This window comes from Condylura cristata, unplaced genomic scaffold (assembly GCF_000260355.1).
Source record: "Condylura cristata isolate star-nosed mole 26May11 unplaced genomic scaffold, ConCri1.0 scaffold00010, whole genome shotgun sequence".
NCBI classification, from domain to species: Eukaryota; Metazoa; Chordata; class Mammalia; order Eulipotyphla; family Talpidae; genus Condylura; species Condylura cristata.
In genome coordinates, this window is record NW_004567111.1 from 35,416,695 (window position 1) to 35,438,676 (window position 21,982).

Sequence of the window (21,982 nt, forward strand, 5' to 3'; positions counted from 1 at the left end):
GGTAATTTTACTCTGTTCTCTTCTTGACACTGTGGAAATAAGTCCTGTGGAGGAAGAGAGAAGGTAGTGCTTTTTCATTTTTTCCATTTTAGCAACAGGGAGAGGGTGCAAAGAGGTCTGTGTCAAAGCTAGCTTGGACAGTCCTCATTATGTTCAGATTCTGACTTGTAACAAGAAAGATGCGTCATCTATCATCCATCAGTGTCAGTGCAGGAATAAGAGGTGTCTGGGGGTGGGGGAGAGGGGTGGAGTGAGCACTGTACAGCACCCTGAAAGGCCTGCAAGGAGATCTGAGATTCTGTTGGCGGAACTACTTAGCTGTGAAGGGAAGACATCAGGGCTGAGTCCTGCCCACAGCAAAGCGGCATGGTATTTGTGAGGCTTTTATACCTTTGAAGGCAGGTGCCTTAAGAATGTGAGAAAAGTTTCCAGAGATGAAATGATGGTCAGGAGGCCCTTTGAGGGCTGACGGCTTCAGCACAACTGATTTTCCTGTCTCTCTTGCCCCGAGACCCTCAACATTCAGCTTATCGTGTTCAGTGTAAGAACTCGAGGGAGGAAAAGGTCCTGAAATCGGCTGTGACGTCTCCTCCAGCTCCTCACTAGGGAATGGGAGAGAAGAAGGCTGGAGGGGGTGGGGAAGGGTGGCCACTGTGCAGGCTGTTCCTGCTAATTGCTCAGAAGGGAGAGGTGCAGTGAGGCCCAGCACCCCCGTTTCCAGGATGTGTGGGGCACCTTCAAGCCTCTCTGCGCTTGTGGTTCTCTCAGCCAGAGCGGTGCTTATCTCCTTCCTCACCTGGAAAGCTGGTGAGGGGGTGCTGGTGGGCAGCCAGCAGCCCTCTCCGCTCTAGCACGGGGTGCTTTTTCCCAGCCTGTTTTCGTGTCTATCTCTCCCTCTAGATGGAAGCTCTAAGTGGACTCCTGGAGTCCAACCTTGACTTTGTTAGGTTACAAGTGGCTACAGAAAGAAGGAGACCTTGCGGTGGCTGGTTCTTCAATCCTCCAAATGTGATATGACTGATGTAGCGGTATCCTGGCTTCTGCTGCACTTTGATTGGATTTCATTGTAGGCAACAGCTCCTCCGTGTAATGAGAGATCCAGACAGTATAAAACTGCACAAGAGGCGGCTGGGTGACATATCAGCAACCTTATTACTTGGGAGTTTTTACCCAGTCTATCTGGCAGGTAGCCGTCCAGAAGCCACTATTGCATTGGCAAAAACAAAGACTCTAAAAAGGAGCTGGTGAGCTGCATGACTGGACTTCTTAAAGCCATTTTGCACATTTCATCAGGCAAAACATTGGAAGAAATGACTGCAAAAAGGTTGAGAAACATGCCACTGAGGTGTTGAACCTTGGAAATGAGGTGACTCTTAGCAATATTTTTGGTGCTTCTTTTGTGTTGAAAAAAATTTCTCCCATCAGAATGTATGGCAAGTAAAATTAGAGGTTAAACAATGACTTAAAAAAATGAGATCATCTGGAGAAGTTGGAGGAAAATAACCTACTATCTTTTGAGTGGAAATAATTTGGCTAGTAAGTCTCCAAATGAGTAAGAAGGAAGCATCAAGGAGATGGAGTATTGTGGAGGACTAAGAAATGCCTTGTTTGAAAAATAATCCCAAACGAAAGAATTTATTTTAGATTATACATGGTTAGTGGACAATTTAATTATTTCAGAAAAAAGGTAAAAAAAACCTGATAGCCCAATCTTTAGGGATAACAACTCAACAAATTGCTGAACATCTTTCAGACACCTCTCTATGCACTTAGATAATTGAAGAATATGTACACAGTTTTGCAGATGGGGTTGTACAATTTACATTTTCCCAATGAACACAGTTTAGACAGGTTTCTGTTGTGAAATGACAAAGGTCTTGTCATAATTATTAATGACTACATAATATTTCATCACTCAATTGACTCAAAAGAGTCTTTTTTTGATTGGCTTTGATAAGCAATGCTATAATAACACATTCCTCTTCAGTTTGGGTGACTGCAAAATTAGGTAATTCCTAAGAAATTTATGTATGTGTCATTTTACATTTTGACACATAAGTAAATTTGTACTTGACACATATTATACAAATTTATAGTCCTGCAAGTGATACATGAGTGCATTTTCCTCACACCTTAACGGGAGGTGTAAATTCCTGTTGTCTTTTGTGTATAATGCAAATATTTTTTTCTAGGCTAATACCTTTTCTTTTTCTTTTCTTTCTTTCTTTTCTTTTTTTTTTTTTTTGGTCAACACCTTTTCAATCCTTTTTTATGGTGTATTTTTGAAATAGAATTTCCAAATTTTGTATATTTAAATTTATTGGTCTTTTAAATTCTGATCTCATGTAACATATTTACTATTATTTCCACAGCTACAGACATATTCCACCAAATCATTTTATGGTACACTATGTAATTTTAATTTTCAAATGTTAAAATCCTTGAGATAGCTGAGTTTTATTTTTTTTTTTAACATAAGGATAAAAGGCAGCAATCTGGCTGGATTTGTCTTTCCACTCAAAGCTGTTTTTCAATCTCTCTCTTAAATATATAACATTTCCCTATTGATTTTAAAAGTGATCTATTTTCTATACATGTCTGGACTTACCAGATTGTTTAATGTTTCTATTCTGTTTATCAGTTGATATATTGCTGCAGTAGTGACCCATATATACATTTACTGTTGTTACATACTTTTACGTATCTGACAAGGCAAGCTCACCTGCCAAGCCCCTCCAATTTCTCTTATTTCTCAGGCTGGGTTTTTTTTCATGCATACTGCCAGTGGTCTTTCAGAATCATTCCTGATAGAACAGAATTTTGGTGTAGCCTATTGAATTTATAGATACTTCAGAAGAGCTGATGTCTTCATAATATTAATTTTTAATCCATTAATACCTTCTCTTATGTAATTCATATTCTTTTTTTTATATCTTTCAGTAATGTATTATCATTTTCACACAGAAATTTTCATTAATGCTGATGAAGTCTTTTAAGTATGAGGTTTTGTACAGTGTGAAGATAGCTAATCACGAACTGTGTTTCCCAAAACTCTTTCTCCCCACTGACCCAGGATAGGATTGATCACAAGAGATATTTACATAAGATTTAAGAATTAGAAATTAATCAGCAACTTTTGACCTGAAGGCCATCTTTGGTCAGAGGAGGGAGGATGGATAGAGAGTTGTGAGGGACTAGTTGGGCCTTCCTTCTCTGAACACCACAAACTCTTTCTTGTGGCTACCTACTGTTTTCACATGTGCTAGCTTCTTCAACTGCATCTCACATGGTAGTGACCATGAGGGGTCACTGCCCACCTGGACTTTCAGGTCAGTCTCCTTCTTGGCTTCACGCCAGTAACTGGATGTGCGTTGCTGCCCACAAACTCTGACTCACTTACCCACCCCAGAACTGGTTAATGACTTTTTTCTGGTCATTTTTGGCCATTTTTACTTCCCTAGACCCTCTGACAATTATCAGGGGTGTAATTTTAGTAATCTGTATTTTTCAAACTCACAGTTCTACTTCACTGGCACACAGGACAGGGAAAAGGAAACAGGGACAGGCTCACACAAACTCATGACCAGCAGGACGCACGCACACCTGCAGACAAGAACAGCAGCCAGCCGGGCTGGAATGCCTGGCAAAGGGCAGAGCTCTTTCACTGCCTCCCAAGTTCATAGTGGAGACAGGAAGGTCAGAATTCTTTTCATCGAGTTAGTAGGAGTTTAAATTAATCTGTAGATTCAATTCCAATCAAAATCCCAGCAAACTATTTTGTGAATAGCAACACTTTCTAAAGTTTACATGGACAGCGTAATGACCACTACAATATTGGAGAAGAGTAAAGCCTGAGGGCTGACACTAGATGACTTCTGAAGTTTCTATAAAACCACCATAACCAGGTCAGCCTGGGATGTGAATGTAAGTACCCAGACCAGACCCAGACCAGGAGAGAGTCGATCCTCTTACAGGGCAAGATGGCGGCAGAGTGGAAACACGGACTCACCTCTTCCACCTACAGTGTGGAAGCAGAACAAAGCCCGTCACTCCTGAAGGAAAAACAAACGATTACAGCTATGTGTAACATCCAGTCTGCCTAGATGGGGGAGGTGAGCCAGGTGCTGAAGCCGCACCTGTGGAACTGACAAAACCCTGTAAGTGGGAATCCGCAGCAGGACCCGGGAGGGTTGTGAGCCTCGCCGGGCTTGGGAGGAGCAGATCAGCCACTGGCGGCCTCCACAGACTCGCGCACAGACTGCGGTGAACTCTCGCTGCGCCGGAAGCGGCCCCTGGGCAGACCTCCGCTAGCCAGGTGGACCCGCCGCCATAGTGCCGACCTGCAGGCTGTGGCACAGGCGTCAGAGAGCCGGGGCGGATCCTGGAGGCAGCCACACCTGCAGGTGACCTCGGGAGACCAGGACCTGGAAGCAGACCGGCCAAGGTAGGCCCCCTGTAGACCTCGGCAAGCTCCACTGTGGATAGCCTCACATTTTCAGACCTGTGCATATATGAGTGAGCAGGGAGGGTTCTAGAAACAGCCTTTGGATGATAGCTCAGGCAGAGAAGGGTTTGGGCCAAAAGCCCCCCTGGACATAGAGGCCATTTACACATAAAGGGTCCTGGAAGTAATCCTGAGGTGGTAGGTCCTGGCAAGGGGAACAGATGTGAGAGGCTCTGGCTGGGAGAAACCTGTAGGTTGTGATCTGGAGTAGAACACAAGAGTGACACCAGGGGCCCTGTCAAGAGGAGAGCAGAGGTTGTGTGGATGCCATAAAAGAGAGGAAAAAGAGAGGTTGTGTGGACTGCCACAAAAGAGAGGAAAACTGGTAGAGTTGGGATGCTCCACACAGGTTGGGTCACCAATAAAGACCACAGAGCAGGCATTCTGATCTGCACTGCCCCCTACCCTCCCTGGCACCGATACTTTGTGAGTACTGTGAGAGCACAGGACTGCTGAGTCTTCCATCCCAAATCCCAGAGGGGAGGGATATCGGGGTGCCACAAACATGAGACAGTCTCATTACAACTCTGCCACACCAATATCTGCTTCCCTCTTCTCCCCAGCCTGCACACTCAGCAACCACAAAATAGGTCTGAGTATAGAAAGTAAAGTCCTAAATAAAGTCCTAAATAAATAAATACATACATAATACCAAATACTAAAGATATTAAAAACAATACTAAAATAAGGAGACCTCAACTAGTAAAATGGGCAGGCAAAAAAATATACCACATGCAAATACAGGAGCTCACGTAATATGGTATCTTAAGGTGAGAACAACTCTTCAGAATCAAAACTCAAAAAAGATAGAAGGTTGTATTTCTTTATCAGGCAATGAGTTCCAAACTGTTATAATAAGAATCCAAACAGACAAGAGAAAACTCAGAAAGCCAAGCCAAAGTAATACAAGAGAACTAAGAAGAGCTAATCAAAGAGATAACAACAAAATTCAGGAAAAAAAATTAATGAACTCAGAAACAGAATCAACGAACGGAAGGTAGATATTGAAATTTTAAATAAGAAAATAGCAGGGTGATGAGTAGGTGAAGCATGAGGAACTTTTAGGATGGTGAAACTCTTTTTTATGACTTACAGTGATAGGTGCTTGATGTTATGCAGTGATCAAAACGTAGATCTGTATGTAAAAGAGAGAGGCTTAATGTAAACTGGGAACTTCAGTTAGTTATGAATCAATACTCAGTCATTAATGGTAACCAGTACACATCTACTCGTAGGCAACTGTTAAAAATAGAAGAAACTATGTGTACACTGGGAAGGGCCAATATGTGGGAGTTCCTTATTTTAGCTACTCAGTTTTTCTATGTCTTAACTTGTTCTACAACAAGTAAAATCTGTTAATTAAAAAAAAAAAGTAGCATTTTTTTCTGGACAGGTGTTGCTTTTATATAGATGTAACAAAATGCAGGAAGATAGATTTGGCTGAAAGGACTTCTGGAAAGTCCTTTGTGTCCCCTCTGTGATTGTGGGCCCTTTTTAAAATCTTCTGTATATCCTCTTTATCTAATTTTTCCTATCAAATTTTGATCTTTGTATTAGAATGCTCAGTCTTTACAAAATGCTAAAATACTTGTAGCGTTAGGTATGCTTTGTAATATAAGGGAGAATATAAAAGGGCTAAAAACACAAGTCAATCTCTTTCTGGCTTTCTTTGCTATCCTCTCTTACCCACTTTCTAACATTCTTGCTTTTATATTAGTCTATGGCAAACACATCGGCACACTGGGTAAGAGGTTTTGAAAAGAAGTTTTGAACTGCTGGGCTCTGGACCTTTTGATCTTACAAAGTAGGGTTGGTGACGTTTAGCCTTCTTTTCCCCATTTGATTGCTTCTTCAGAGCTTGCTGAAACCAGAAAGTCTAACACATCTTGTTAACCATCTATCAGAATTAATTTAGAGACACAAGGTCAGAAAATGCTTTAACCTTTAAGGACAAAAGAAAATTGGTGATGGGACTTTATTTTATTTTGATACCTCAACAAATGACCAGTTGCAAAAGAAACCTCTGTGGTTTTAATGGTGAACAAGGATCACTCTATAACCCAGAGATTAAATACAGCAGTATATACTATACAGCTAATAGTCCCTGGTGCTACTAGTAAAGTTGAGGGACACTGAGCCCCTAAATCCTCAAGCTAGGTGGACTGGAGTGGGTGCTACCTCAGCAGTTTTCAAGGTGAGGTCCTGCTACACATGCAATTTAACATTGAAGCTTGCTTCTAAGAACCATCACTTATTGAAGATTGGTGTAGTTGTCAAAGAAGACTAGCCACAGTGATCTACAATAGCTATTATACAGCTTTTCAATTACACATCTGTGGGATACTGAATTTTCTTCACATACTTCCACCACAATTACACATTGTAATAGATTGAATATAAGTGGGTTTGAAAATCTAAATCTTCCCTATTAAGCTAGACATTAAGGAGATTGTAACAATGTGGAACAATGGTATGCTTTTTTTTTATTTCAAAATCTAGTTATTTTTCATAACAATACAATTTTAATAAGCAATGATGTAATTTTTAATTTTTAAATGAATTAGCTCCTAATATGGTAATTCCTGATTAATATAAGTAAAACTCTGTGGGGTGTCAGTGATTTTTAAGAGAGCAAAGGGATCCTAGTAGTAAAAAACATTAGGAACCTACAAGAACTAAGACCATCATACATCATTAATTTGGGAGTTAATTATCTAGGAATGACTCTTCACAGACTCTCATTACTTGTTTATATTTCTCTCTGTGCTCAGGCAAGTCCTGGCTTATAAGTATTCAATAAATGCAGACAGAATCGATGTGAACTTCTTCACCAACCTTTTTTTTTTTTTTTGGTTTATTTATGCACACAAGAATTGGGGTACAGGCCAGAGTTGTGGAGGATTCATCAGAGACTGAGTGGGGAGCAAAAAAAATGGACTGACTGAAATATATTGCTGACGGGAGCAGTGGGTGGTCAGGAGAAGCTGTGCCATGTGGGTCACCTCCCTGCCTGGGGATTGAACAGTGGCTGTGGCTAGGTTCATAGTGTGCTTTAACTCCTCGCACCACCACAGAGGGCCTCTTCACCAGCTTTTAATGCTGGGTGGAGGTGTAGAATCTTTGTAGCAGCAATGGGCCCTGCTCCTCCTGGTTAAGTAGATGTGTTCTGGAGGTGGGAGTGTGACCGAAAATGTTGAACATCTGCTTCCTTGATGTTTATCACTTCAGATCATCTTCAGTTTGCTTATCAATTATTGTGATGAAGACATGTTCACTTTGGTTTCTGGTACTTGTCATCAAAGTTACCAAGCAAACATCTAACCTGCAGAAGTTAAATAGTTGCTACGGGGGAAAAGGAAAACCAAAATCTTCCCCTTTGACAAATTTACAAACTAATGTGCTGCGTCTTTTAAGAAAGATTTGTGGGACTTTACTGGAGCTGTAGTAGGCAGGGTAAAAATACAAAATTTATAAAATGGAGACACTACCCTCCAAGCCTCCTTGTATGAGTTGGGATGTACAAATGTGATGACAAGTGTGTGTTGAAGTATAAACATTTAAATTTGGCTGCTGCCAAAAGCCCTACTATTTGATTAATACTTATTTTGCTGAGCTTCTGTAGAAGGGAGACAAGATTATAACTCAAAACTGAAAACTATGTGTTAAAAAAATTAGAAGGGCAGGATTAGGTAAATACAATAACTACAACTAGTAGTATAATTACAGTAATAAAATTCAGAAAGTTTATTTTAAATTTAGTTCTATCCATAGCTAGTATATAACATATATAACAATGTGAGAATAAATATAGAGTTTGCCTTTCCCTAGTTACTATGTCCTGTCTTACTAAAAGCTATTAAAACACAGTCTTCAAACCGAAGTTTACACTTAGATGAGTGAACTCAGGCTCTTGCAATAAAAACAATTTGTGAGCAAGAGGGTCTTTATTTCTGTATACTTAATGAAAGAAAGTCACAACAGAGAAAAACTGCAAGTTAGTCTTCCTAGCTGCCATCATCTCAATTGTTTAAGAAGTCATCCAAATTGCTTTGCTGAATTTACTAGTTACAAATTCATTTATTTAAAATCCAGAGAGCAGAGAAAGATCCTTAAGTGATTTGCTTAGTTAATTCGGGTTTCCTCCTTAAAAACCAGTCACAACATTGAGCATTAACACCTGTACAGGCACTGCTGCTAAGTGTTGGAAGGGATTAAAAATGACATGTAATCTCTTCTCAGAAAACTTGGTTGAGACTTGCCTCCTTTAGGTGTTTTTTTCGCTTTCAAATTTGAGGATGTAGGTTATGCTGTTCTTAACCAAAATTGCATTTGCCTGCTTCAGAGAAATTTGGAAGATTTGGATTAAAGTATACTATTGATAGTTACAAATTCTCTTTCACCATTTCTGCAGCTATAGGCCTGGCCATCAACCACTTAGATTTCTGAAATACACCACAGGAGGGGATAGGTGCTTCATGGCTTCGATTTACTTAATATCCCAACTTTTGCTATACTTATTATTATACTCAGAACCTGCACTTCCTGAGGCAACTTGAGTGGCTGAACACAGCAGGATGAAGCCTGTGGCTTATGAGGGATGTGACTTCTGTTTGTGATAACAGAGGTCTCATTTTTTTTTTAAAGATTTATTAATTCATATAGAACTGGGGTACAGGCCAGAGATGCTGAGGGTGAGAGGATTCACCAGAGACAGAGCGGGGAGCAGAACAGGCAGATCAACGAAGTACACTGCTGAGGGGAGCGGCGGGCGGGTCAGGAGAGGTCTGCCACGCCATGTGGTCACCTCCGCAGCAGGCAGGGATCGAACTCATGCGGAAGTGGCTTCAGCTTCCCAGTGCTGTGCTTTAACCCGCTGCGCCACCAGGGAGGGCCCAGAGGTGTCTCATTTTATTAGGCACCTTGCAAGGAAACTGTGGACTTGGATCTGGCTATTTTGGGCTTAGCAAATGGCCTGCCACAGAGGGAACACTCAGTCTATGGCTTTTAATACCTTCACCGTCACAATCACTGGGTGAGCTTATGCAATTATCCTCTGAGCCTAAAATGGAAACAATATCAATGATATTTACCTTGCAATATTATCACAAAAATGATAAGAAAGATTACATTAAATATAACTAGCATAGCAGTCAATAAATAGAAGAAATAAAGAAATGATAACTGCTATTATTATTGATGCTGTGACTGTTATTATTTCTACTGAGGCTGGGAGGATTCTACTCCTGCTACGCCATCCAGGCCTACAACACTTCATTCTAGTAAGTCATCACAGTTATAGTTGCTGTGCTTCGGCATTGACATTTCCTAAGCAGATAAAACATCTAATCAACTGTTGTTTTAATAATTTAGAATTGGCATCATCATACACTTATTTTTTAGGTGCACCATACAAATCTCTTCATGAACACAGTGATAGCACTTTTATTTTCTTTCACACAATCAGTTTTCTCTGCAACAATTAGTGATACAATGTATCAAAAGCAATGATTACCTAAAGGAATATTGACTTTCTATCATTTTGCATTTTCATAATTGTTATGGGAAATTAAGATCATATCAGAAGTTACAGCCTATATATATAGCATAGGAAAAATGTGATTCAGAAGACAACACAGGACATTTTTCTTGTTTGGTAGTTCTGAATTTTAGATATTTGCCAAATATTGTAGAACTGCTTTGGACTAAAAGGATTCTTGCTCCACAGATTTTTTTTTTTTTCAATTTATGATTGCCAGAACCATTAAAAGCAAATTTCAGATCGTGCTAAAGGAAAATAACAAAGATGCTATGTGGCAACATCTTCTTTGTTTGATAGAAAATTCCATACTTATCATTGACTCAAATCTTTGTGGGGAAAAATGGAAGTCATAGAAAACAATGACCCAGAGGCCAGAGGTGGCTATTGCTGCACAAAACCTTTGCTTTCTTGATTACTTGCTAATTGTGTTCTTGTACTATATGTATAATATATAATATATAAAGGATATTGGAAAATAACCACTTAAGTTCTGTAAAGATTGTGATGGTGTGGCACAGTCCCCTAATTATATTCACTTCCTTTTCATCCTTTTAGCATCTCCCAGAGTTCTAGCTGGGCACATAGACCGGATTTCCTCGGCCCTTAAAAGGTAGCCTAAGAAATGATCTTATTATTTCTGGTAAATGGGATGTGAGCTTCCCTTTGAAGAGAAGTGCTCCTTTTACCCTTCCCGTGGGGTGGGAAGGAAGACATGTGACAGTTGAAAGCAGCATCTTGGGGAACAGTAAAGCCATATGGTTGAAGGATGCACTACAAAGTGAGTCTGACTATGTAAACTAGACCTTTATAACAACAACAAAAAAGAACTCCCTCCCTCCCCACCCCCACCCTCCCAAGCATCTGAATTCCTGGAAGACGTTACAAAGCAGAAGCGGTTTCCTGCACTGATGTGCCTACAACCTCTGCTTTCTCTGCTAGAGGGAAATATATTTCCACCTGTGTGATGCTCTGATTTTCTGGGAGTTCTGTCTCAGCAGCTTGGGGTAGACCTTAAACTAGATGTCTTCACAATGTCCCACACTTGCTAATTTCCTACTGGGTGGGGGAACTTGAGAGATAATGTGTATATTAAAAGGAAAAAAAACAAATGACTTCTCTAACACTCTTTTCCCAGGTGGGAGACACCATTCCACTTTACATTACAGGCATTGTTAGCTCATGACGTGTCCTTAGCCTCTGTACCAATTTTCACTTTTTAAAATTTTTTTTCAATCGTTTGTTAAGCAAAATTAAAGTAGCTGTACTATGGCTTACTGTACTAGTACAAAAGTAGTAAGCTATTGTAAGCACTAAGTGGCTGTTGTTGGCTGTAGAACCACTGAGAAATAACTTTGGGGAAAGTGACTTTACATGGGGATTCAGCGTGCCAAGGAAAATGGCACAGGGGAGAATGGACACTGACAGCATAGTCTCAGAGAGGACGAGTTGAACTGAGCATTGTCTAGGGTGACAGCAGAACCGTGGGGGCCATGTTGTTTCATTGAAAGAAATAGGGAAGCTGTGGGGCCCCTATGAAACTCCCTTGACATATATAGTCCGTGGCCTGTGGGTATTCACTCAAGCTCCAGATGTGTGGTTTCCCTATAGTAAATTTGGAAAAAGTTTTGCATCTGTTGCCCAGGGCAGAGCCAAAATATGGGAACAGGTGTTGCAGGCCATGGTAAGCAGATAACAGAGATTTCCTCTCGGGTTCAAGGGTGGGTTTATTTTGTCACTGAGACCCTTGGTACTTGTGGGGTGGTAAATAGTACGGTGAGTCATTAGGAAAGTGTTGCTATGTCTGCTGCCGGTTTGTATCCAAAAATGTGTTTTAGAGAGCTTTGGAGGTTTTTATGCTTCTTTCTTTCCAGGTAACTTTGTTTTGTCTCATGTTATAGTTACTTAAACATGGTTATTGTTGGGAATTCTAGTAGCCCAGGATTGCAGAGTTTTCCTGTGCTCTGAGTTACTGGTGTCTTAAATATCATCTGTGGTTCCCTGAAATCTGAGAAAAATGACTTCTTAACATGTTTGATGACTCCAGATATAATGCAGATTTCTTGCCCTGTGTGAGAGGCCTTTCATAGTCTGTCCTTTTCCAGCCTCTGGCTTCCACCTCCATGTAGAGGTTCTGGCACCGTCAGCCTGTACTGCAGATTTTGAGCAGAAAGGCTGCCCCATTTTCCCTTCAGATGCTTAGTAAGATTGTCCGATGACCTTTCCAACATAATTTTATCTGACGCCTATGAAAGTCTTTGGCTCTAGTTGATAATGGCCAGAGGACACTCCAGAGATCCTGAGCTAGTTCTCTAGTGCTTTAAGAAGAGGCGGTTTAGGAAGGGAGAGGCAGTGCTGTCCACTCACTCCCAGACTCAGTCTAACATGCCAGGCCAGCTCAAGGGGAGACCACAGTTCTGGGGCCCCAGCCCTTTCAGTCGCTGCCCTTTTGCCTAAGGTCGTTAGCAAGCATGCTAATTAGTGGCGATTTCCCTGGTGGTTTTTGTGATGTGGGAATTTGTCCACGAAGAATGGCCTGGAACCACAAATTCATTTAAAATAGTCAATCCTACTGTAGATAGAAATAACTTCTGTCTATGTTGATCCTAGCTAGAGACCAGTAACCGGGAGGTGAAATCTTGGGAATAGAGGTCTGAGTTTCTGACTCAGCAGAAACCACTGTCTGACATTTTTAGCCTCTTCTTTGGGTCTGTCCTACTGTAAAGACTGTTCTTCCGTCAGGCTGAGTTTGATAGACTATTTCTAGTCGGCCATATTCTGAGTCTGAGGTGCACCAGTGGCCTGTGCTCCCGCAGTCAATAAATTTGGCTCCCTTTCTTGTTATCCTTATGATGCTAAAGATTCATAGGAGTTTTCTCTAAGGAACCCCCAAATTTGTATAATACTTGAACAAAATACTGAAGAAGAGAAGGTAAAGATAGCATTGTAGTAGGTAAGTAATTCTCAACCAGGAGTGTTTTGAGCCCTAGGATGTTTAAGAAAATTTGGAGACTTTTTTATTGTCACAACTTGAGGGGAGTGAAGTAGTGTGTGTGCACCCCTAGTATCTTGTGGGGAGAAGCCAGGATGCTGCTAAATATTTGCAATATACAAAATAGCCCTTCACAGCAAAAGTTATCTAGTTCCAATGTCAGTAGTGCTGAGGTTGAAATGCCCTGGAATAAATGAAGTGAGAGGAGTCTTCTCATGTATTTTGCAGTTTAGGAAACAGGTTCTAAATTTTTACTGAGCATCTTATATGGATATAAATGGTGTTATGCTTTATGAGGATTCTAAGAAATAAAAGTCATATTCATGAACATCAAGAAGTTTCCATTTTACTTTGGAAATAGTACAAACACAATGGGAAGTTGTCTTATTTATTAGAGCAATGTACACTCGCAAGGGAGATTGGTACTTACATTACTTTTCTAGGGCTGCTATAACAAAGCACCAGACTGAGTGACTTGAACCCCAGAGATGTGTTTTCTCCCAGTTCTGAGGCTAGAAATCCTGGGTCAGGATGCCAGCAAGCCAGGTTTCTTCTGAGGCCTCTGGCTCAGAGTGGACTGTGTTCGCCTGTGTTTTCAAATGGTCAACGCTCTATAAATGTCCATTCCTCCTCTTCTGAGTAAGAACTGGTCATATTAGTCCCATTGAGTCTTATCTAATCACCTTATTTTAATTTTATGACCTCTTTAATGACCCTGTGTGCAAATGCAGTCAGATTTCTACCTATGGGGGGTAGTTAGTGTCATTGCATATGAACTTGGGGTGGAGGAGGCAATATTTTAGCCTATAATAGCATTTTTATTATAGCTTCATAACCAGAGGTAGCAATACAAGAAGAATACATCCAAGGTATTATATTAGTGCTGAGGGCTGTTACACTAAGAAAAACATTTAAATGCAAACTAAAAGAAAGGGAAATTGTCCCAACACATGTATATTTTTTCAAGGTGCAGTAAGGCAGGTTTTTGATCTGAATGGGCATGGTATTAGGAAATTTTCTGTGATGAAGGTCAGATTACATCATTACTCAACAAAAATTCACTATAGATTTATTGAACCCTTGTGATAGATTTGGATTTCGCTAGTCTTCTGGATGAATAAAGAAAAGATTATTGCTTTTTGGAAGCTCACAGGTACATTTATGTGTTTGTGGTACAAGTACAATGGAGAGGGATTGGATATCCTTCTCATGAAGAGGTAAATTTTAGCATTTCAGTATTTTCCTGGATCAGATGCTGAGGAATTCTGCGGGCAAGAGGACTATGTTAAGCAGGGTGGGGCAGGGCAGAAGTTCAGGTTGGACACACTGTGAGACTAAGAATTCACAACTGTGTCCATTATAACTGATCACTTGCTTGCTAAATATTTTGACTGTCATCCTCAGAGAGTTTGGGAAGGTGGAAGAGGAGATCAAATTGCAAGCTTGGTATTTGTAGATTAGTCGTTTGTTTGGGGAGTGGGTGGAGAGGAAGGGTAGAGAATTATGAAGAGAGAGAACAGAATGGAATCATGAAAAAGACCAGGTCATGGCAACATGGGCTCTATGACTATCTCTATTCTGCTATCCATTTATCTTTGTTGCCACGAAAGGATATATAATAGATTGTCAATAAATCTTGACTGAGTGAATACATGAATGAAAAGTCACACGTATTTGAAGCATGGCAAGAAGTGGAGAGTGGGGCTTAGAGAGGACACAGGTCCCCCCCAGTTCCAGAACTTCAGAGGGCTTTTCATGGAGAGGTGGGAAGAGAGGTATCTGGGGATAGGATGGTCTTTGTGCCGCCCCATTCACAAGCCACTCAAAATGGTTGTTTTGGGGATTAGAATTTAGGGGTTGTAATCTTATCAGTCTCATACAAATTGCAACTGGACAGTCTTATTATGTTAAGTAATTTTCCTAGTCTCAGTTTTCATATTTGTAAAACTGGAATAACAATCATCTCATCCATTGAGCATTGCAGCAATGGCACACAGTAAGTGCTCAACAAAACAGTTGTTCTGTGATCACAATTTCTTCTAAATAATTCATCATTACTTGTATTTGAAATTCTTCTTAAAAGGAAGAAAACTTGCCATTCTACAAGTACAGTCTATGAGTTCAAAAACAATATAAATATGAATGCAAATTGTAAAGGCTTCTAATATAGATATCCAGTTGAAATACCCTGAAGGTGAGAGTGACTTTCAGTCAAGGTGTTTGCAGACAATCAGCAAGGGTGAGTGATTGGTGAGAATCTTGCTGGCCAGGTTGGAGAGAGGTGGCTACAGGAATAAAATGTCTCCAAGTACCTATATCCCTGGGAACAGAGAATTAGGTGGCTGAGGAAGAGGGCAAAGATTGAAGAAAGAAGCCAATAACCACAGGCAACTTGCTGGTGTCAGAACTTTCACTTGCTGTCATTGGTTCCCAAGTGCTTTTGCTCTTGCAGCTGAAGCTCAAGCAGCTGCAGCCTCAGGGATTCAGAAAGACTTGCAGACAGAGCTGGCTTGGATTACAGCAGTTTGGTTCTCAAGGATTCAGTGAGCATCAAAAGGGAGGAGAGGGCCCAGGGTGAGAATGTTTAGGGAACCTTCCCTAGAGGAGTGAATAGGAGCAGGGCTGGAGGGTGTGTGTGGTTTGCATGGGAAAGGGTGTTAGGGGAGTTGCTAAGATGCCTCATGGTCTTGACTCAGTGGACCCAGGTCCATTTATCCTGGTAAGATGCTGCAGGCTTCCTCCTGATGAGGTTCCTGATGGCATTGTATGCTCAGGGGAAAATGACACATGGTAAATTAAAAACAAAACAAAAGAACCCGAATTTAAGCTTGCTTACTACTTGTCATACACTTTTCTAAGCAATTTACACACATGCTACATAATTCTCCTGTAGCAACGTATAGATGGTATGAGGCAGGTGATGCTGGCTTTACAGGTAGGATGTGGAGGTAGAGGCCAAGCAGTTTTGGCCAGGAGACATAGCAAGGTGTTGATGAAGCTACTTTCTAATGATTATCATATATACTCAATTAGTTTACTAGAATCTATTGGGCAAAAGAAAAGAGAGACAGAGATAGAAATAAAAAGGGAGAGGAAGTTGCTGAGTGAGATGGGTTTTAGGCAAGCATGCCTGACAGTCAAGACTTGTTAGAAAATTCAGCCCCAGTTTCTGCTTCTCCTTATTGCAAATAACTTTAATGTATTTCAGCCACCAATCAAGAAGGGAATCACATTGCTCAGAACCACTGACTGAAGGTGGTGAAGAGGGCTTGGCACCCTTTTGCAATAAATTAAAAACTAGTTCAAGGTCATAGAGAAGTATTACTCAGCAAAGAATTGACAGAGGGACACAGGGCTGTGCACAATGGGTCCTTTATACTAAGCACTATTTTAGAAACATTTTTTAAAAAAGATTTATTTATTTATGCATACAGAACTGGGGTATAGGTCCGAGGTGTAGGGGTGGTGAGAAGACTCACCAGAGACAGAGTGGGGAGCAGAACAGGCCGACTGACGAAGAATACTGCTCAGGGGCGCAGCAGGCGGGCCAGGAGAGGTCTGCTGTGCCATGTGGGTCACCTCTGGGCCAAGGATCGAACTCATGCTGAAGTGGCTTTAGCTTCTTAGTGTTGTGTTTTAACCCTCTGTGTCACCAGGGAGGGCCTATTTTAGAAACATTTTTAAGGATTTTTCAAGAGTAATTTTGATTATTGATGATTTTTAAGGTAGTGCTGACTTGGGCTTTAAGCTAAATCTGTTTCAATGATAATCAAACACAACTTCTTCATGCATTCATTCATGTTGTTTCATATATTTTGGCAATTGTGAGTAATGTTGCCATGGATATGAGGGTACAGCAGTCTCTGAGATTCTGACTTCATTTCCTTCAGAAAAATATTCACGTTGGGGTTGCAGCTTTACTCATCTCTTAATTCTCTATCCTGTTTCCTCTTCATGTAAAGCATTCTAATATCTGTATCCTATGTTCACAAATATGTTTATACATTTTTTGTTTGCATGCAATTTTTCTTCTTCTTTTTAAATTAATGAGATTTCATTGTTTGTTTTTTACACAATGTAGTATTTCCCCCCCAGTGTGGTCACCAAAATTTCCCGTCACCAGAACACCCATAGTCCCTTCCCATGGTCCATTTGTCCGCATGTAATTTAAAACAATTTATTATGAGAAACTTTAAGCATACCCAAAAAGAGATAGAAAAGTATAATGAACTTTCTGTGCTCATTATTCGCTGCCACCTGCCATTCATGGCCAGTCCTCACCCAGTCACACCCGCTGCTCCTCTCCTTTCAGACATTGGATCTTCTCATCACTAAATATTATAGTGTGTATCTCCATGAGGTAATATAGCCATAATGTCCTTAGAAATTGCTTAATATCATTGAATAGTCAGCCTCAGATCTCCATTCTTTTCATACATGCTGTTTCTTTTTACCATTTTTTTTTAAATCTGCATCAAAATTAAAGTAAGGCCCACACATAGTGATTGGCTGATATTTCTTCTGATCTCTTTTAATTAGTAGGTTCCCCACTGAATCTGTTTTGTTTCCCTTTATAGTTTATTTGTTGAGGATCCCTGGTTGTTTGTCCACTAGAGTTTATAATCTGCAAAATCACTAGAATCACAGTGTGATTTTGTTCATTGTAACTCTGTAGGGTAGTTTAACCAGTTTCTCTGTTCTCTGTAGTTTTTTGAGTTGGTAGCTCAATCTAGATATTTGAGCAGATTCCTGTTTACTATTTTGACGTGGCTTGGCTGTGTTCTTCTGTCAGGAAGCACATAATATTTGGTTGTCTCTTTTCTGTAATATTAACAACTATTTATGACCAAAGCCTAGGATCTTAATAGTTTATTATTAGTTACCTATTGCTATTTAAAATTATTGCCTTGAACTTAGTGGCTTGCCACAAGGCACATTATAGCCAATTCCCAATTTACAATTATAGAAAAAAATTAAATTTTGACTTTATGTTGGTTCAAACATGATACACATTCAGGAGAAACTGTTCTTTGAATTCTGATTGTTTTCTTGAGCAATGTATGGTGGTCTCATACCAATGAGCAGTGACAATGAAGAGCTAAAGGTAAACAACTGATAATCTACAGAATAGTTTTTTCTTTCAGAGCAGTATTCAATATATTACTTGAGATATTAAACACTTTATTATGAAATTGACCTTGTGTTAGATGGTTTAGCCCAACAGTAGGATAACGTTAGTGTTTTAGGCAAAGCTATGATGTTTTGTAGCCTAGGTGTTTTAAATGGATTTTTTATTTTTTATATTTCCAACTTATGTTGGATATATCATAACACCAATGTACATCCAGAAAGATTTGTAATTATCTTACAGGATCTGTGGGTCAAAAATCCAGAAACTAATTACTGTGGTCTCAGCTTCAGAGTCTCTCTGAAGTCTACAAAAAAGGCACTGGCTGGGCTCTCCCTGGTGGTGCAGGGGTTAAAAGCACAGCTAGCCACAGCCACTTCAGCAGGAGTTTGATCTCCGGCCAGGGAGGTGACCCATATGGTGTGGCAGATTCTGACCTGCCTGCTGCTCCCCTCAGCAGTGTACTTTGTCAGTCTGCCTGTTCTGCACCCCACTCTGGTGAATCGTCTCACCACCCTGTACCTCTGGCCTATACCCTAGCTCTAGATGCATAAATAAATAAATCTTTAAAAAAAAAAAAAAGGGCATCAGCCAAGACTGGTGTCATCTGAGACTGGAGCAAGGAGGATCTGCTTCTAAGTTTGTGTAGTTATTGGCAGGATTCACATCCTGGGGGTTTGACTGACAGAGGGTCTCATCTCCTTACTGGCCGTTGCTCAGAGACCACTCTAAGTTCCCTGTTATCTGGGCCTCTGCCTGCAGCAGCTTCCTTCAAGCCAGCAAGAGAGAAAGTCAGGAGAGACAGTGGCTAGCAAGATGGGAGGGCCAGCCTCTGTGATGCAATCACAGGACCGAAATCCCATCTCCTTTACTATGTTTTGTTGGTTAGAAGCAAGTAGCAGGTTTCACCCATATGCAGGGAGGGGATTACACAGAGCATGGGTGCCAGGGAGAGAGTCTGTTCACACAACTAGGTATTATGGAACGAGGTATTTTTTTTTAATATTTATTTATTCATACAGAACTGGGGTACAGGCCAGAGATGCAGAGGGTGAGAGGATTCACCAGAGACAGAGTGGGGAGCAGAACAGGCAGATCAACGAAGTACACTGCTGAGGGGAGCAGTGGGCGGGTCAGGAGAGATCTGGTGACCATGTGGTCACCTCCGGGGCAGGCGGGGATCGAACTCATGTGGAGGTTGCTTTAGTTTCTCAGTGTTGTGCTTTAACCTGCTACGCCACCAGGGAGGGCCATGAATGAGGTATTTTAATTGTGGAATTCCCTCTTTGCTCATTAACTGGATTGCTTGTATAGAAGAAACTTCCCTTTATATATTATTTGTTTATCCATGGCATAATTCATAGAGGAAAGTCAGAATCAATGCTTGATATTTTTTTCCCTTTCATTGATTAGTTTTTAAAACTAATGAGTTGATTCCATGCATTCTCCAATGGTGGCCAATTAGTAGGTATTCATTTTACTTATGTAAATAATGTTGTGCTAAATATTGCATTCCTTATTCCTTTTTCAGAAATGCAGTACTGTTTTTAAGATCTGTTCAGACTGCTGTATATAATCTAGGTCTTAGTTTCTGCTAGTGACTAGTATTCCAGGGTGTATATCACCCCTTTTATCTATCTCTTCACAGTGGGTACTGAGATTGCTTCCAAGTCCCTGCCCCAGGGACCATTCTCATAGATCTTCCCTGAAGACCCTTGTACCTGCAGTAGAATTGCTGGATAGTAGAGTGTAACTAATAGTCAATTTGCTTAAGTAGTGCCAAATTGCTTTCCAGCATAGCTGCACAAAGCTACTCTCTCATGGAAATGATTTATTAACATATGTAGTGCAGCTTAACGAGGGAGGAAACACCTCAGTATCCTCATGAATTTTATGCCCTTCACCAACCTGAACTAAACTTCTTAAGGAAGTTTCAAAACCATTCCTTATCACAAGTATCAACTTAGATACTCAATCTCAGAGATCACAGCTGTGCTAGGTGATGGGTGCTAAGAGACAGAATCGGAGGTGGAAAGGAGGAGGGAGGTGGGGGTAAGAGAAGGATTCGATGAAGAGGCAGGAAGGGGTAACGGGAAACCTTGCCTTATCACTCACCCACACGCTATCACAGACATGGAAACTGAGACTGGAAATCACTGTCCGAAGATGGCTTTGTGAGTGTTGGACTGCCATTACTCTGCTGGCTCTGAGGAGGGGTCTGAGAAGGGGATGGGGGGTGATGGATGCATAGGGTAGACCCTTGAGCAAGTGGCTAAGGGCTTGGGCAACGTCAGTATTTAGGAGTTAGCAAAGGAGACAAAAAGTGGGGAAGATCGATCTGTTGCCATTTCATGGAGAACACGGACATGTCTAAGCATGTGATTAACTTATCTTCACCACAGGTCTTATGAAATGGAGATGAGGTTTCTTTTATGGAACAGAAGTTCAGGGCTTTTCAGCAATTTCCCCAATGACTTACAGTTGGAAAGTATCAGATAACAATCCGTATCTAATTGATCACACATGCACACACACACACACACACACACACACAGAGAGAGAGAGAGAGAGAGAGAGAGAGAGAGAGAGGTTTTCAAGGAGGGTGTGGTTAATAGGGCCAAATGCTATAGAGAGGTCAGGGAGAATGAGGAGAGGAAGTGGTTTCAGAAATTGAGGTTTTAGGTGGAAAAATTCTTCCACCAGCTTCCTTAGGCAGCTGTTGAATGGGGTGGCTGGAGGTCAGATATGCTGATTCGGGGAGTCTCCAAGACAAGTAGAAGTACTGAAATCTTTTGGGACCACAGGCAAGTGGAAATACATAGTTGGATCTGGAAGCCTTAAATTAGGTGCAGTCCCAAACAGACATTTTCTGGCTTAAACACAAAATTAAGGAAACCATAAGTGACCAGAATGAAAATGACTTTTGCTCAAGTCCACAAAAATAAAATAGACAATAAAAAGGGAAAATTTAAAGGGTATTGATGATAACTTAATCACAAAGCTAGGAAAACCAAAAATGGCCAGGCTGAAAATGGCTTTTGCCCGAGTGAATACGATAAAATGGAGAATATTCGAATAGTATTGATGAGAGGGCTGCTAGAAAGAGGAGGTGGAAACACTACTAAGCACGAGTGCCAACATCAGCAGAATGTACGGTGGGGCACGAGCAAGGAGTTTGTCTAATTTGAAAGTCCACTGACACATTAATGGGTTCGCTAGTAAGGAGAAATGGGTGAGCAATGGTTCTTTTTCTTCTTTTCTTCTTCTTCTTCTTCTTTTTTTTTTTTTTACCTGCGTTCTGTTGTTTGGAAAAGGGCATTTCTGCTGGGCATCTTAAATAGCTTACAATTTTTTTTTTCTAAAACAGCATTTTAGTGAGCAGAACATAAATGCATTGCTTCCCAAATACACAGAAATTGTAGTTCAAGTGGCAGAGTTCTAGACAAGTTGCCTTTTGGGTAAAAAAAAAAACCAAAAAACAAACAAAAAAACAACCCCAGTATTTCATGACCATGGCAAGACCAAGGCAGCGTTTGCAGGAGGGCCTTTTTATTGAAGCCAGGTGTGCGCTGTCTCTTCCTGGCTGGGAGACTGTTTGGATCCCGAGGAGGATTTCCTGTGGTGGTTATGCACTTCTGGCCCACATCCCTGCTGTACTGCTGTCTCCCCTGCTATCCCGGAATCTCCTGCTACTCGTTCTCCTTTCTTTTCACTCTTGTTCTGACCCTCCTACTATGGGCTGATGCTGTGCCCCTCCCCCCCACTCTTTATATGTGGTGGTGTTTGGAGGAGGAGGTCTTTGGGAGATAACTGGATTTGGAT